Here is a 19332-nt window from a genome sequence, read left to right on the forward strand (position 1 = left end):
GTCTAACACTCCCCTTTGACTAGCCTAAACTGCTCAGCCACACTACCACAAAGAGAGCATTTAGGATTTTCAAAGAAAGCCCCTGTAAACCAATAAGGGTTGTCTAGACTATTTGCATAATGTACCACTTAGGCGCACTAAGTAAATCGTCAGCATCTTACATTGGTGGTTCAGTAGTGAGGTACTAGACTTTGCATTTGCTGTAACACTCTGTTAATAAGTGATGCCACTGAGGAATCCACAATTGACATTAGTCACAAAAGTGTTTTTGAGATGTTTCCCTAAAGTTTCAAATCTGAACTGTAAGGGCCTTTTGATAAGTCCCCCAGTCCAACTGTATTAGAAATGTAAAAAGTGTTACTAGTCAATTAGGCCTTGAGAGTCTATTTATATTTTTTTAAATAATTTTCTCAAAAGGTCCCAGCTGTACTAAAAATGTCTGGCCCAGAGGATCGTGCTCAGGAACTCACCCTGACCCCTTACTTGCATCTTAGTATAAGGCAAATAAGGAATCTCGGTAAGGCCAACAAGATAAAAGCTAGCTCCAATCCTACCAAGTTAAGGCTCCAGGAGCTGCTTGCAGAGTTGGATGCAGTCAAGTTAAAAAAGAATCCTGCCATTCCTGAAGAGGAGATGGACAATGATGATGAGACTGTTATCAGTTTTCAAGGGAGTAGTCCCCCCATCCTAACCAGAGAGGATGAGGAACTCAACAGGAACCTCTATTCTAAGCATGTATCTGAGGGTAGGCCAGGCCACCCCAGGAACACAGAAGCACGAGAGGATTCAGACCTAGATCTGGAGAGACTAGCCAAAAGAGTAGCGCTTGAAGTCAGGATCTTTCCAATAGAAAAAGAAAGGGCTGACATGTCTAGCACCCATTAATGGTGGCTGCAAAAAACAAATAGGGAGAGCGAGTAGACGCTTGACCCTAAAATCCCCAAAGAGGTTGTCCCCAAATATGTTTAGGATGATAATATAACTAATGGTTCACAGTCTTTCAAAGGCTTGTAGAATGAGAAAGTTACACCAAACACACTGGGGCTTTCTACTCGAGGAGTTATTGTCAGGAAAGTGCAGGGAGAGACTCCTTACACTCATTGAAGTAGATGCTGAGTCCTATGACCTCATGAAGGATACCCTGATTGAAGGCTTTGGACTCACCTGTGAGTACAGAATTAAGTTCGGAGAAGCTCATAAAACTTCGAGTCAGGCCTGGGTAGAAAACACTAGTTAACTGGTTAAAATTAAATAAGGCACAGAACTATGAAGGGCTCTATAATTTGATATTGAAGGAGCACACATTAGTCAACTGTACATCAGAAAAGTTACACCAGCATCCAGTAGATATATCACTTTCTAGTCCCAGAGAGCTGGCTAACAAGGTGATGGGTCTGTAAGGAACAGGGCACCCAAATGTCCCTGGGTGGTGACTCCAAGAAGGGGGGATCAGGCCCACAAAAAGAGCCGGTGGTCAGCCCACCAAAGAAACTCTCTCGGTATCCCAGATCCCTAAAAATGAGGAAAGTAGCACCTATCCTAAGTTTGCCCAGCAGAGGCAGGAGAACCCAGGATTAAAAAAGCACTTAGACAACAGGCTCTGCCATGATTGTCTGCGGTTTGGGCACTACAGAGTGACTCAGCTTGTCAAAAGGTTGACACTGGGGCTGCCAGTTTAGCCTTTGAAGATTGCTCATCAGATGAGGACATCCTTAAAGCCTTTAACTTGGCAGTCAGCCCAGAAGATGATTTGATGATTTCAGGGGGATGCACATTCTTTCATCACATCCAGGTGAATGGAATCTCCATTACTGCCTGAGGGATGTTTTTGCCAGTCACACCATGGTGCATGACAGATTGGTATCCCTAGACCAGTATTTACCAGGAGAGACTAAAAGAGTCGGGCTGCCCCCCAGTGAGGATACTGTTAGGCCTGTGACTTTAGACACCTTTGAAATATCTGGGTTCCTTAGTTGGCAGAGGGTGGTAGTCAGTCCAGACCTCCTTCTTGATTGTCTCCTTGGAAATAACCTCTCAGAGGTCAGTCTGTGCCCAAACGAGGTACAGGCCCAGGGTCATAAATTCCCAAAGGATTCTGAAGGTGCTGAACCTACAGTTAGTAAAAGTAGGCCCTAGAAGAGAAGCAAGAAAGAGTAGTGCAGGAAAGGTGGGCAACTTTTAGAAAAAGTTCTAGTGAGACAAGAAGATTCTGCTCCAGTAAGGAAGAACTCCAAAGTTGTCACTGATGCGGCCAGGGCGACTGACGCTGGAATCTGGGGATCACGGATCTATCCCCGGCACCGGCGGCAGATTAGCCCAGCAGCATGTGACTCTGGGCAATAGCTTGCCTAATCTTCCCGACGGCCCCCAGCGCCTAGAGACCCTTACTGGTGATTGTCGCGCTTTACAAATGTGGATAATAATAATTACCTGCCCCACAAGAAGTCCTGACTAGTAAGGCAACTGTTAAGCGGAAGTTTGTGGCAACCCAGATAACAGAAGAAAGAGTGGACAGAAGGGTGTTTGCTACAGTATGTAGTAACTACCACTCAAAAACAGCAGAAGGATAGTCTGAACCCTACGAAACCTATTTCCTAGACCATCCGCTTGTCTGTGGAGAGCTAAAGGTGTGGTTCTGGGTACTGACAGCTGTCAGTAGCCTCTGCTGGGTGTTAGTCTTTATGGTTGTGCTGTCCTAAGCATGGTGGTCTGACCCCATGTCAAATAACATGTTAGGCCCCCTGACCCTGCTGGTCATGATGGGATTATTCAGTTATGAGTAACCTCTTTGGGTACGCTGGGTGTTGCACTGACTAAGATAGGGTTAGCAGTGGTAAATACCTCTACCCCAAGGGAAAGATAAATGGTAAAGAAACCACAGAAGCAATTAGAATGCAGTTCCAGGTGGGTTATGTTACTGTTGAGATGGGTCACCTGCCCAGAGGGAGAAACCTTGACAGAAGGATGTGAAGCAGAGTAGACCCTGCAACAATACAGCCTGTTTTCTTACTTCTCTTCCTCGCCTGACAGGCTAGGAAAACTCTCCTTCGATTGCCTGAGTCTCCTAGTCTGTTGGCTTGGGGAGGGGGAGTAGGATTGTGTATGAAACTGGAATTTTGTTGCAGTTGTCCCACCACTTTTTGCCCTCATTAGAACTACTAGGTGCTAGTTTCTGACTCTGACAGTGCACTGAAGCTTGCTAACCAGGTTCCAGTGACAGTGCTATTTTCCCTAAAGCAAAATAAAATGTTCTAATTGTGGTACAATTGACACACACTTTAGCACCCCTTTAAGTCTCTAGGAAGTGGTATGCCTGGTACATAGGGCATGGGTACTAAAGAAGGACCCTAGGGGCAGCAGCATGTGTTATGCCACCCAAAGGGACCCCCATACAAATTGCATGCGGGCTTCCATTGCAGACTGCATGTCATAGTGCAAACCATGAGTGAAATCACAATATGGCACCCTTACTGTGTGTCGTGACAAATTCATTGCATGTAACATATGTAAGTCACCCCACCACTGGCTTTGTAGCCCTAAGGCATTGTGCATTATATTACATATGAGGGCATATATATGTATGAGTAGCTATACCCCTGATCTGTCTCACTCAATTAGTAGATGGTACTAGTGAACAGGAAAGGCATATTTTCTGTGTTTCTGAAAATTGCTAACTCGAAAAGTACTTTCCTGATCTCAAAGATCTTTGGGGCATATTACCAAGCAATAGCGATAATTATCGCTATTGCTTGGTTAGAGACAAAAATTTACCGCTGAGCTGCGGCGATTTTTATCGCAAATAAACCTTGGTATTACCAAGGTTTATCGCAAATGCGATAAAAATCGGCCGCAATGCATGAATATCGCTGAAAAGTCAGCGATATTCATGCATTACCGAGCTAATGCTCTTAGCCATGTTATCCACCTTCCATTGGATAACATGGCTAAGAACTGCTCAGGGCAGGTGTTAGCTTTTGGAGATATTCGCGCTTAGTGCGAATATCTCCATAAGTTGGTAATAGGAGATAGCGATGTTAGCGACTGTTTCCAGTCGCTAACATCTTGGCACGCCCACTTTGCATGTCATTAGTGATAAATATCACTGACATGCAAAGTGGGGCCCAAGATGGTCGCTATCTCCTACTAGCTGTCGCTAACTGGTGTTAGCGACAGCTAGGTAATAGGGAGATAATTTTATCTCCACTTTCTTGGCTTTTAAAGCCAAAAAAGCGGAGATAAACCCCTTTGTGTCTAAATTAATATAAAAATGTATGTTATTTTCCTAAATTGGTCTTGGATTTCCTTATTGAGTGTATGCCTCATGTATATACTCTGTGGGGCATATGTTCAAGAATTGCACTAACGTTAGTTAGAAGCAAATTTCTTACTGCAGCGTACCGCTGAAAACAATTGCCATGTTACCAAAGTATTTACAATAAATTGCTATATGCCGATAGTTTCTCATCGCAGGGGGAATTGTCGATGTTAAGACCAGCGTAACAGCAATAAAAAACTTGCTGCTATCGTGAAAAAAAGTGACGGCCGGCCGGCCAGTCAGCAGGCAGAAAATGCACGCTAATAAGCATGACGCTACTTTTTTCACATTTCGCTGGAAAATAAACTACTACAAAAAGCCTGTGAAGTTACCAAAGAAATAAAAAAAAGCCCAGACGAAACATGGAGCAAGCTGGGCCCAGTAATGCAGAAGAGAACAACCCCCTAACTGCTCAAACAGCCAAAAGGACCAGCCAGAGACCCAGGGGAAGAGGAAGAGGAAAACCAGATTCAGCCAGCAGGAAAATGAGATCCTGATTGCGGAGGTAATAGAGAAACAACACCAGCTCTTTGTCAGCTCCATGGTGTCATTTGGAACCAAAAATGCAATATGGCAGTACATTGTAGCCAAAGTGAATGCTGTAGCAGTGGTCAAGAGGACAGTGACCAACTGCAAGAAGCTCTGGCATGATGTTAAGCACAAGACCAAGCAGAAACTGTCCAACAATCAGCAGGCAGCACTGGAGACCAGAGGTGGGAGTCCAGCACCACAGGAGGAGCTGGATGCCTTGGAGAAACAGGTGTCCACTGTCATATGTGAAGAGTCGGTGGTTGGTGTCCAGGGACAGGTTAGTGTTGAACATGGCTACAAAAAACAAGAGAGGGAGTGAAGAGGTAGTGTCCATGAAGGGCACTGAAGGTGGATACGTCCTCCTCTAAAGATTTGGTGTCATGCTTTACCATAGGGGTCTTCCCGTCCTGCTGCGTAACGGGGCGTGCTACGACCTATGACTACACGGGAGCACTGATCATCAGTATTGTGTGTGGGGTAAGAATTGGTGAGAAGAAGGGTCAGGGGTGAGTGAAAAAAGTGTCTTTAAAAAGGACCTGGCTCTTGTGGACTAGTAACTTTAATATTCCCTTGAGCTGGCATTGTTAAAAGAAGTGTGTCAGAGGTATCCCGCGTTAATGTGCGGACCCTCCTGTGTGTGTCAACTTGTTTCAAAGTGCAAGGCTTCTTCTTAAGGACAGAAAGCCGATCCCTTTTGTTCTCAGTACTCTATTGAGACAATGTCGATAAGGTCAGAGTAAAAAGGATCGGCTTTCTGTCCTGTAGAAGAAGCCTTGTGCTGTGAAACATGTTGACACACATAGCATAGGACGGTCTGCACGTTAACGTGGAAGACCTCCGACACACTTCCTTTAACAGTGCCAGCTCAAGGGAATATTAAAGTTACTAGTCCACAAGTGCCAGGCCATTTTTAAATACACCTTTTCACTCATCCCTGACCCTTCTTCTCACCAATTCCTACACCACATATAGTACTGAAGATCCGTGCTCCCGCGTAGTCGTAGGTCGTAGCAGGCATAACCCTATGATGAAGCATGACACCAAGGGCCCTTTTGGTGTGAGGGGTATTTAAACAAACACTGTTTGCTTTCAACCAATGTAGGAAAGAACAAAAACCTGTGAGAACTTCCTTTTTTGAAAGCCACCTGTTTAAAGGTTTTGAATAATGCTGAACATGACCAGCTACATCAGCAACAGAGTAAGTAACAACCAGGAACTGGGGGGAGTAGGGGGGTGGGCACTAATGTTACTCATGTCCAACTAAATATTCCTCAGTGCACACCCACACTGTCTGCAGATCTATTTCCAGATACATGGGTCCCTGGGGGTATAAAAACATGTCACCTTAGCTGTCGAATACATATAAATGCACATGATGGTGGTGTCACTGACTTGTAATTCTGCACATCAAAATATTGTAATATAGAGAAACATTAACATACATTAGTCTACAAAATAAGGGCTACATGAGCATGCAAAGGGGCGTATTGACTGGAGGGGTGACAGAGTGTTGCATTGGCCTCCTTGGCTCAACACCACGCTCAGCCAAATTGGCATCATATGGCTGCATCTCATCGTCAGCAATATGATGCATTCCCATGAACCACCCAGCTCTGGGCCAAAAGTTAGAAGGCCACCACCGATGCCGGTACACATGCACCATTGTGCGGGGTACCTGTGTTGTGTGGAAGAATGTGTATGTACAGTAAGGTCCCCCTTCATGTACATGTACAATCATCAACTCAACTCATGCGCAGTTCTCGCAAGACGCACCTCGGACGTAGGGGTTTGCAGGCGAGAGGCCACGATGAGGAGGAGGAGGGCAGCCCAGAGACGAGTGTGTTTCTTTCTTTTTTAATTATTTTTTAAATATTTTTTATTAGGGTGAGGAGGCAGGGAGCCTATTTATAGCAAGGGGGCAGGCTAGCTCTGCTCCGCTGCTGATTTGGAGTTTTGCCTAAACTTCACGTTCTCAGCGGAGCGAGGAGAAAGCAAAACTCTGCACACTCCGCTTGTGGAGTGGAGTTCTCTGTCCACCCTTAATCATTGATAATGTGCCTGAAAGGGTCTCTCCCTGCACATAAACATTCTTACCCTGAACACAGACACACTTGCACTATCTTGCTAAGGTGCCTGTCTTTGCGCCACGCTGACAAGTTAAGTGTCAGTGCAAGATGAAATGCATGGCTGCACCATAAACTTGTAACTATGGTGCAAGCCTGTGTCCCTGAAGTGGAGGAGTGCGGAGTCAATCCTGTAAGGTGAAGGCCACACACTATCACTTCATTGTATCGATACACCCCCTGATGCAAGCAAAACGTCTGTAGACGAACAAGGCACAAGTGTCATAACGCTGACTAAGAGCCATATGTACTCCAGCTTGCAACGTATCACCATTGAAAATGCACATAAGTGCACTTGTCACTGGGTGGAAGAAATAAGGGGCCATAAAACAGAAGCAGTACCATCCTTCCATATCAACATACATCAATGAGAATGTAATTTGGCAACCTTAAAATGGATCTACACTGTTTGGATCATGGCAAATCAAGTGTATCTACCTGTCATATCATGTGGTACATCACATCAACCCTGATCTCAACTGCATGATTTTCCTACTGATGCCAAAATAACAATCATGTGGCATTGCCAACAGCAAGGTGCGGTGCCATGCAATCTACACCTCGAAAACTAGATAATCAGAAAAAATGTAAACTGTAATGACTAGGGGTGACTCAACCACAATGCAGTGTACAAACACATAAACCAGAGCAAATTTGCATTGATAAGAATGTGGTACAACCTGCACCACTGTCACTACTGAACAGAGGACAAAACTGGTACAGCATGCGTATAGAATTGGCCCATCACATTTGGCATACTGGAAAACTGTAAAAAAATAATTTACAACTCAAATGCCATGTCAGTGATGTTGTATGATGATACAATAGCCTGCATGTAATAGGTGTCGCTTTTTCAAAATAGGGATTGGACATTGCAATGCAATCTGCTTGTAAACCGCTTAAATGCATGACCATACTTGAGACATACATACAACAACATCTCCCCTTTACATTGCAGAGAGAGAAACATCACCTCCTCTACAGCAGCCTGTCCCACTCTTCAATGATGAAGATGAAGGCATCTCAACCATCGACCAGGACACCCTCCAAGAGCTGCTCAACTCCATTGGCAACCCATTTCCGGAAGCAGGGACATTCAGCAGCATCATGGAAGCTCCACCCCTGCACAAAACACCCATTAGCAAGCACCTACACCACAGCTGTCTCCCAGGACCTTGAGTACCCACTTCTAACATTTCAACGCCGTGTGGTAGAGGTCCAGCAGGAGATGGCTCGTTAGGTGCAGGTGGAGTTTGACAGCCTGGCAGCCAAACTAGATGGGGTCCGTGGGTGTTTCAGTCCCATTAGGGACTAACTAGAGTCCATCAGAGGCACCCACAGTCGACTCCATGCTCTCCAGCATTCCATGGCTGACAACGCTGGTGTACTTACTCAGAGACTAGAACGGTCTAGTCAAAGTGGCTCCAGCGATGTCACCAAGGAGTTGTGTGAAATGAGAAAGATCATGGAGAACATGGAGTGAATGCAGGCTTCACACTTGGCAGACATGGCTGCATACCACAGAGACACTGCTGGAGTCTTGCAAGCCCTGCAGCTTATCATCACTGCAGTGATGCCTCATCATGTGGCACAGATGAATGGTGCTGCAACTTTCACATCCACCTCTCACCCCCTGATGTGTCACAGTCTCACAGTTCTCCAGCCAATACACCATCAGGCACACAGGAGGCACATGATACATCAGAGGAGGAAGATATGGATGAATCCACATTCTTGTCAAAAAGTCAGCTGTAGCATTCATCTGGGACAAATGGACAGTTTCTGTGCTTACCATCATGCCTCAAAACATAATTTTCCACTGTCCTCTGAATGACTCTGCTACACTCACCTTGGTCTTTAATAAGGACTGCCAATTTTGCCATTGTTCTGAATGACACTGCAATCAGCCTGCTGACTGAACCCTGCCTCTTCCTCAACATTTCTCTGGACATGTTCCCCACCAAGGCCTCTGGCTGGACCTCCATTGGGCATTTACACAATGTGGGGGTTGTAAGAACTGGGCCAGTCTTCTATCTATGTGAATGCACATGTAAAATAAAATAACTAAAGTCACACAGATGTGTGTTGCCTATGACCATTCGAGTATAGATGTGTAAACAATGTATGATCAGTGTATCCATCAAAACCTACCCAGAGGGACATTTGATAAATGGTCATGTTGAGTGTGTGTCCCAGATAGGCAGTGAGATGACCGGGTATGTGTGAACTAGCCAATCCCTCATAGCTCAAATACAACATTCTTGCAAGAAGTCAATATTTCCCTATGTACATGATGGGGACAGACACTTGGTACAATTTTTCAAGTCAGTGTCATGCCACAAGAAGTGTCTTCACCTAGCATTGCTAACTAGTCTTACTTGGCAGATCTACTAATACTCATGGTGTGGACGAAGCTTGTTGTGATGGTTGTCATGGCATGTCACATTTCAAGACGGAGCACACACCTATTTACAACCATGAGGAGGCGTAGAGGCGTAATGGTGCATATTTACAAGCCTCCATTGAAAACATAAGGTCACTTTTAGTGACATTGTGTTCGTAATAGGGCCTTCTCCTAATGTACAAGGCATCAGTCCGCCACTTAACATGGCTTAAGAATACCTTGTAAATAAGGCACCCTTTCATGCTGTGCTCAGCGTGAAAGGGGAGGGCAATGTGTTTTGCGATGTGTAGTGCACTACAAATAGCATAGATTCAGATGCTGTCCCACAATTTCAAGGGTGGCATTAATAGGAGGCAGTGCCAAATGTAACATCTGGGAAAAGCTGGTATTACACTGCCACTACAGGGAGAAAGGCATAATTTCCCCTCGTGTTTGCTGTTTCATTGTGTTCTGCCTTGTGCAGCACACCTCAGACCAGCAAACTGACTACATTGTGTATGTGCAGGCAGGTGATCTTCCCTGCACATAAACACCAAATTTCACCAATGCAGACACCCTTGCAGTATGTAGCAGGGTGCCTGCATTTGTGCTTGGCAGCTGGACTAGGCGCCAGGCTCAGGAGAAATGCAGGGGTGGGCAGCATTCTTGGGAACACGTCGCATACCTGCATTTTCAGAATGGATAAGCGCTGCGATTTCAATGTTTGCTTAACCACATGTTTCTCCATTGTGTTGTAAATGTGCTACAATGTGGTGTTCAACTCTGTGAGTTCCTCATATGATGCTAAACATATCAACAGAGAATCCCTATCCAAACGCATAACTCATAATTGCCTGAAATTTATGAGTCTCCTGAACACAAAACTACAGCATCATGACAGTAGCTGTTCACTAAAATAGTATGGCATGACCACACTTAGAAATTCTAATGCTTGTTATGTGATTGAATATGTTGTAAACTATGTCCAAAGCACCACTCCATCAAATCACTTCTGACATAAGTGCAACCACAAATCCAAAACAGTAACCTTTTATTTAAATACTACAACATTACCTACCTTAAACTAACACTAATCACTAAAACTAACCTAATCGGAACTAACTGGTACTAACTAAATGGTACTCTTAACTATCTACCTTATCTAATACTAAACAGTAACAACATATTGTATTGTATACTGGACTTATATAGCACTCTGTCACCCTACAGGTATCCTGGCGCTGAGATTACCCTACAATTGATGTGCATAGCTAAAACCATGCGAGATGAACAAAAGCTACAACTGGACTACACTATTCCCTAGGAAAGAGCCATGTTTTTAGCTTCTTTCTAAAGTGCAGCAGATTCTCGGTTTGTCTAAGATCGAGCGGCAATTAAGCCGCATTTAAGATTGTCTGCTATAGTGTTCGCCAAAGGGGCCCTACCCTTCCTCAGTACCTCACCTTTGTAGTCATTACCGCCCTGCTTGCCTATAGCAAGTAGTTGCACCCTTGGGTAACGGAGGCATGCATTCCCGATTGGACGTTGTTCCAGTCCGGCAGCATATATGAGGCAACAGCCACACCCCCCTTAAAGTACATCATCAGACAGGACATATATATCTTAGCTAAACATGAACTAACTATACATATATCTTACACAAATGTACATTTTTGGGGATTTTTTGTTTTATATACAAGAAAAATACATCAACCCCCCACCCAATGGAAAAGGAAACTTAGACCATAACACTACATTAACAGAATAAAAAATAAAAAACCTTACCTAAAAATTACATTAACTATTTCTACTCTACAATTACACTAAATAACACTTAAGTACTTACACTAATATCAAAACATTTGTATAAAAGGAATCAGGAGACTGTAGAAAAGGGGGAATGCTCACAACCTGGGCTCATCAAAATGGGAGCCCCAGGTCACCCTTGATGTCCTGGAGGTGGGTGTTCATGTCTGAAACATCCCTTTCAACTTGTGCCAGTCACACATTCATGTTCAGCAAGCACAGATGGTCCCTTTTTGTGAACCCTACACCATGTGTTCATGCTGCAGATGTCAGTGAGGCAGTTCCTTGTGTGCGTGGATGTGAGGGGGATCCTGTTTGTGTGCCTGATCCAGTTGCAGCAGGTTGGCTGGGTGGTATCTGAGCTAGAGTGGCAGTTCAATGAGGATCTCCGGAACCAGGTCTGACATTAAAAGGGGATGTTATGGCATGTGTGTCCCTTCTCAAGCTTTTCTGTGCAAATTCAGGCAGAGATTTCCATCTCCCAGCTGCCCTGTCCTGTCTGTACCTCTTCGCCATTGCACAATAGCTCTTGGCCACAAGGCGTATGTGCATGTATCGTTCCTTATATATCTGGAATGCCCGTGCCTCCTCTGGCGACATGTTGTCTGAAAAATAAGACAAATGACAATATGTAAAACCTGATATTAATGCCAATGTTCTCCATTTCTTTTTGAAACACAAGGGCATGAAAACACTTTAGATTGTGAAGCTCCAAAAGTGACCTGAACAATTCAATGTGGAATTAAGGATCAAGTACAACCTGATGGGTTTACTGATCTGACAATATATGTCATGGGACATGTCAAAGGCAGAGTAGTGTCACAACATTTTAAGATTGTCAGAGACCAATGAAGGTGCTGTCACATACTCACACTGAATCTTCCAGGGGGATAAGCCCAAGGAGACAGCTTAACAGGACCACGGCAGTACCATACCATGCCCTGCAAAAGAAACACATTGGGGCATCTTCGCAGGGTGGCGGCGGAGCGTCCCATTGGTCTCCATGAATTGACGCCATGCCCTGCAACTTCAGGAATGCAGGTTTGCACCATATCTACAACAGTATGGTGCAGACTTGTGTCTGCATCCGGCGCTGCAGTAAAACTTTTGCCTCCTTGCGCCTATGCAGGACCACTTGCACCATGTTGCAAGTGTCTCTGCGTTGATGTGGAAGTTGATCATGTGGCAGAGGGTGCCCCTTCCTGCACATGACCATTCTTGAAATGATGTCCTGTCACTTCTTTGTGTGCTGCATAATGCAGCACATATTGAAGTCACATGATGACATTTTCGGGAAACAGCCACTACAACGCGGCCGTTTCCATGGAAACGTTAACCACGCATGCATTACAACGCATGCGTGGTTACCACGAAAGCCTTTACCACGCATACCATTACTAGGAGGTACGTAGTAAAGGTATGTGTGGTAAAGGGTAACAAAAAAAGGGGGGCTTGGGGGGGTCTCCCCCCCCAAAAAAGAAACTCACCTTAAAAAAACGTCGAGTTGTGCAGGAAAACGGCGTCCTTTAAGAGGAAACGGAAAGAATCTTCCGTTTCCTCTTAACGACTACAACGTCACCATGAAGGATTAGAGGAAAAGCCTATGCGAAGAAAAAGCATTCCGTTGTAAGGCATGCGTGGTAAAGGCATGCGTTGCAACGGAATTCGTTGTAAGATCACATATTCGACATTTTCACCACAGATTGGTCATGTACTGTAAGGCTCCCCTTCCTGCACAAGAACAATCAATGAAGTCTTGCTGTTTCCATGGGTGCTAATCAATGTAGCACACATTGGAACAGCAGGGATTGGAACTAATTAAACCGTTCTCACCACAACGCATATTCATATTCAATGTGGCCATGGCATTACGCACTCAAACATATTCAAGCTGGGCTTGGAGATAGGGACCAGACATCCAAAATGTTGGTTGTGTATGTATACATTTCCCATCATTAGCACGCAAGATATGATGTGAAAAGGTGGTATAAAGGACTATTGGACTTAATTCTGAGGCAGCCAGCTTAACATAGCATCGTGGCTTAGGCTAAGGCACTCTTGCTACCACATTGTTGTACCATGTAACGTTGCTGAGTAAATTGTGTCCTTGTAATATGCACTAACATGTCAAATATACAACACATCAGAGGAAAGACATTGACTATTGGCAGGAATCTAAGATTCACATATAGCTATCTATTAGATTATGTCAAAACATCCAAAGGAGGCGTGACTCTGGATCCTGAGGCACTGACTATTTAATCACGTATACCAGCTTTCCTATTGTGTATGTAACTGACTCTTTGTACTGATACCTGTAACTGACACCTGGTGCTCCAAAGAATTGATCATCATTGACAGTCATCTCAGTCAAGGCTGTACACTCATTCCATGTCTGGTCATAGCCGTCACCAACATCACTCACATGTGTCCTCTCCTTTTTGTATGCTGTGTAATCCACATGCATCGGCTGGAGTGACAACCCTTAGGTATTTCTGGACTAAGTGAAGGTGTCAGTGTAACTTCACAAGTTTAATTGACTGATCAGTCTGTACAGACTGTCAGAATCACTTGTCATTTAGCTGTCGACATGCAACCTAAGCCTAAGCTGCCACGTACACATAATGCATTGCCTAGAAGGCATGCACACTTTGTGATTTGAACATGTATTCACACCTGACATCAGGGTTTAATGTGTTTCTTCTATCAGAATGAGTGACAGTTGCATATAGCATTTATCTAGTCATGAACAGCCACAGCATGCAAAGAATGGTGGGAATGTGGGCACAATAAATTACATTGCATCACACATCTGATGTGACAAATCTCAGATGGACAACCTTGGAAATGTAGGTTGTATTGTACTGACATCACAACATCTCAGAAATAGTGGTCTGGCATTTTGCTAATGCATGTTGGCCAACAATGAGCCATGGTAAAATGACAACAATTATTTGCATACACAGCAGTGTCCATTTGCAATGGCTACCACCAGAACAGGCCCCCTTGCACATTAGTGGCAGAGTGCCTACATGTTTAGCATGCCATGACTATTGATCAAAGATAGGTCAAGAGCCAGTGATAAGCAGAATATTTGATGATACAGTGTGATGATGACTTTACACTGGAGGTGAGGTACATGTGATACACACCCAGACTGTGTTTAACCACATAAAGGTTTTTTCCAAACATTATTCCCATCTCACAATTCAAATATTTCATGAAGACACTCAACAGTGACGTGTGGGTCAATGAAGGCGTCAATGTCCCTCTGAGTAATCAGTGGTCTTCCAGCTGTGATACATTAAAAGAAACGTGTGTAAGTATCAGACTTGAATTCTCACATGTGTCATATTCATCATCAGAGTCATCTACATCCAAATCAATGCCCTGTAACAGTCCTATCTCTGTTCAAGTTGCATACATGATTGTATCTGCTTGGCCTGTCATACCCACAAAACATGACCAATGCAACCTTGTGCAACACAAGACATTCCTGCTAGCAAATGTGCTCAGTTTGCACACACTACTTGCGTGAGACATTCCCAAGGCCACGTTTCTAGATACATCATGTTCTCCATGGTCTGTAGACAATATTTTCTCTGCAAATCTCACAAGGGTGTGCTGAGACAATTGATGTGGTCTGATCCCATATTGTGTATGCGGCAGACTGATGCTGCGAAAAAGGCGTATGAGTCCCAAGGCACATTTTTTTATTTCACTGTACCTTACACAAAATCAGCCATGTCATAGAGCAATTGTGATTTAAAAACAGTGTTGCAGATATGTGGTCTTTTGCATACATTGTGAAGTGTCAACATGTGATTAGACCCTTGCACAATGGTGCTAGACATGTTTGTACATCAGGCAGTCTGTTTTGTCATGTATCCGGTATTGTACAGCTCACATGGCCACTTTATTCACATTGAGGGTCCACACACACAAATCTCCTCATATACTATCTCAATAGGATGCACTGCACAGCACACGGTAAAAAATTACACAGCCCTTCATTTATTGTGTGCAGGAGTGTACACATTCCTAAACATGGTCATACCTCATCATAAACACTTTCACACTTGCACAATGGTGCAAGTATGATTGTGTTGGAGCTGGCAGCTTCAATCAAAAAATTAATGACATCATCCTGTAGCATTTATTACATTGTGATCCTGACTACATGTTTGAAATTTGTACAAAAAAAGTTGATTGATGAACTTTGGAGTTATACTTACCACCTTACCTGCAAACAATGATTCCCAGGTGGTTCAACATGTCACCCTCCCGGCCCACGCAATCCTGCCATAAGTGCTTCTATTGGTGGATAGTCCTGTCCACCCCAAAGATCCTCATTATTTGACTGTGGGCATGCTCCCACTTCACCTTACCTACACAGACTGCATATCCCTGCAGGATACCTGCAAGATCCTTCTCCCACTCTCAACCATCAATGGCAGGTAGAATTTAACAAGCCAGAGGAACCCCCCAATGCCCCCTCTGACATCCTGCCCTCCCTACCTACACCAACATCTCCCAAAACACCACTAAACCCACTATCTAAAAGAAAAGCCCCAAATATGATTAAAGTACCCCTTGGACAGACACCCGACAAGATTTAGTGCAAGACGCAGCATACACGTAAAGACAAGTACACAGAACTTCACAGAGACACTAGGGACAGTTCCCAGGACACAAAACCACTCTACTCCAAACAAACCAGCACACAACTCAATCCACCTCCAACACTGTCCATAAATACTGACAGTGTGCTTAAAAGAGAAAGTGAAAGTGTTCAGTACTCTTCCATTACACAGAACGTATGCTGACATCACTTCCTGTGTGTTTGCGGCCCTTTTTTTGACTGCGATAATATTTTGCACGCTATTGGCTTTTGCTGTAACTTTTAGTGTTGTAACATGTATATTGCGATGATTTTCAATGGCGGTTAAGAAAAATGTATCGCTTTCGTGTTTAAGTGGCAAAAAATGTATTGCAAAATGCAAGTTATTCATCAGATGTACAATATTTCATGAAATACCATGACTACTGACACCATTTGTCTATGTGATGTGATCTGTGTTGTGTATGTGACTTCAGTCATTCTGATATGTCAAGATTAAAGTTACACATAGCTGTCAAAGTGCCCTTGGACTAAACATTGCAGCCTGTTCACATTGATTCATGTGTGATAAGACATGCATAAATCAGTGGTAGTCTGTTAGACCCGGCTTCCTGGGCACCAGGGCACTCAGGGGTAACTGCGCTCCAATCGCATCAACTGGAGTGTTCCCTCACTGATGTCCTGGGCCCTCAGTACTAAAGGACCCAAAACTGGATAACCAAGTACTCCTCTCCAGCACTTGACTCTCTCAGGGTAGCGAGACAGAGCAGTCCAAGGCTTACTCAAGGAGGTGAGGTGGGGTTAGACATTCAGAATACAGTGTAAACTGTACCACCAGCTGATAAACTCAATGTCCAGTCAGTGCTTTACTTTTTATAAAAGAAAAGTACTTTAATACACATAAGATAATTATTCTACACATAAAACTAGGATAAACAGTGAAAACCAGAAGTCTCTACAACCCTCTGGGGCAGAGTTCTGACCCCAAACATTATTATAGCGCCTAGACGCCAAGCACTATAAAAACACAGTTAACATGAAAACACACAGTAAGCATTGCATATTACAGATCATGTTACACAGGGCTGTTCTCATTCACTAGGGCCTTGATACCAAACGTTGTATTGAAAGGATATAGTTTCAGCATATGATGCAAAGTCAAATGGTCGTGATCGGCCCCATAACCCCCCACCCAAAGCAACAGAAGTGCCCTCCCATTGTGAGTGAGGACACGGCTCTAGTGGTGTCAGGGATCTGATCAAAGATGCCGGATGTCTTGGCACAGTTTACTGGAGTCCCACTATTCCAGTAGCCACTGGCTAGCTGAAGAAGGGTAGTGGCTGGGCAGAGTGCCAGTTCACCCTGATACCCTCAGAGTTCACAAAAAGAAAGGTGGGGTCTGCTTCACTGGCCTCTCTTCCCAGTTACTGCTTGTACAGGCTCCCACAGCGCAAGGGAGGAGCCTAGAGGGGATTTGATCTCACCTTCAAAGACTAGAATCAAGCATCCACCTCTCTGGCTCTCGTCATGTGCTGCAAGCTTCTTTCCACCAGCCTCTGTGATGTGCTGTAAGCTTCCTTCCCACACCTTTGGTGATGTGCCGCAAGCTTCCTTCCCACACTGGGCAGCTCTCTGTAATTTCCTTGGTCCAAAGCGAACGCTCATCCAAGCCTCACAAACAGCTGGTCCTTAATGACCTTCCTTCCAGACCGCAGTGAACAGAGTCTTATCATCTGTCTTCACACCAGCGGGGTCCGTGCCTGGCTATCTTCTCTGTCATAGCCCAGTCTTTGAACAACAGCTGACCACTCAGGCCAGACTTTTATCACCTCTGATTGATAGGCTCATCCAATCAGAGGGTCTGCTACTTTTTACACCTCCAATCACAGACCATTCACCGCATGTTCCATGCATGGGTAAAGCACGTAGCAGGTCGTGTTCTGGTATCAGGCTGCGCCACCCTCTAGAGAGGAATTTTAATTAACTCCAGCCCAGGAGGCCCTGACAAGTGAGGGAGGGTCCTATCCACACAGTTAGTGCAGCTAAACCCAGATAAGAGCTGAGGGTCTCCCCCAGCCCACCAGGCCTTTCCAAGGAAATAGGGAGGGGGACGGGGGAGCTGGGATGTCCAGCAGGACAGCTCGCAGTCCTCACACTGGCTCAAATCACCATTCTTCCCCTGTACACCCACGGGCTCTCAAACACACATCAGCCAGACAACGGCAACAGGCCCACAGGCATGGCAAACTGCACAGACTTGGTCAGGAGGGTGCCTAGGGACTCACCCTTCCTGACTATAGATTTATTGCTGCCACCACTGTCAGTCTACCACAGCCTTAATAGAGAGGGCAGTAGCCACTCTCTGAAAAATAGGGGTGCACTAGGCATGCCCCCTCGACCTCAGAGCCAAACTCTAGGGTCTCAATCCATGTAAACAGGGAGACCCCTCAGTGGACATGTATGATTGTCATGCTCACTGAGGTAGGGATCTAGAAACTATACAGTAGCTTTTTGAGTGACTTGCCTGGAGATTAGCATAAGGCAGGGGAAGCACTCTCTGCAGAGACATGCAGGAGACTTCCCGTCCCAACATATGCCCTCCCCAGATCAGAATGGCCGGTACTTACTTCCCAGTGGGAGAAGACCGATAATCTGATTGGACAAACCGGCGGGAAAGTCCATCTGCATAACCGTGCTGTAAGCCTGCTTTATGTTCCACTGTAAAATCTAGTCCCTGCAGAGATATGGACCACCTGAGCAACTTTGGATTCTCACCTTCCATTGCCATAAGCCACTTGAGGGGCTTGTGATCTGTTTGAACCACAAACTTTGCACCAAACAAGTAAGGCCTGAATCTTCGAAGGGCCCACACTATGGCAAAGCATTCTTTTTCAACTGCAGACCAGTTCTGCTCCCTGGGGAGTAGTCGGCGGCTGATAAAGGCCACCGGATGCTCCCTTCCCTTTTCATGGAGCTGGGCAAGAACTGCCCCAACTCCCTTGTCTGAAGCATCTGTCTGCACAATGAAGGTCTGACTGTAATCAGGGGCCTTCAGTACAGGTGCATTGCATAGTGCAGCCTTCTATCCATCAAATGCCTTCTGACACTCTTCAGTCCAGATCACCTTCCTGGGCTGCTTCTTAACAGGCAGGGTGTCCCCTGTGTCTGTGTCAAGCGCACAGACAGGCGTCAGCCCAGGGGTAAGTGAAAAGAGACGGGACAATCTCCCCAGCAGCTCTTTACACTCCACCTGCTGTTCAGGTGTCAGTTCAGAGGCAAGCTTAACTCCCTCAAATGAACCATCCTTCTCATCACCTTGCAATAAGTCAGGGAAGGACTCACTCTCCTCTTCTAACTCTTCAGCCATTCAAGTAAAGAAACCGTGTCATTCCTGGGAAGACACACCACCCTCTCTAAGTGTACCTCCACGACTTGTAGGGGAACCAAGGGTGCCTTCATCGGGCCACCAGACATGCTGCTGGCCTGACAGACCAGACAGGTATGGCAAAACCTCTCCACCTCCTGACCAACTCCTGGCCAGTAGAACAGAGGT

Source organism: Lissotriton helveticus, chromosome 1_1 (genome assembly GCF_964261635.1).
Source record: "Lissotriton helveticus chromosome 1_1, aLisHel1.1, whole genome shotgun sequence".
Classification (NCBI taxonomy): Eukaryota; Metazoa; Chordata; class Amphibia; order Caudata; family Salamandridae; genus Lissotriton; species Lissotriton helveticus.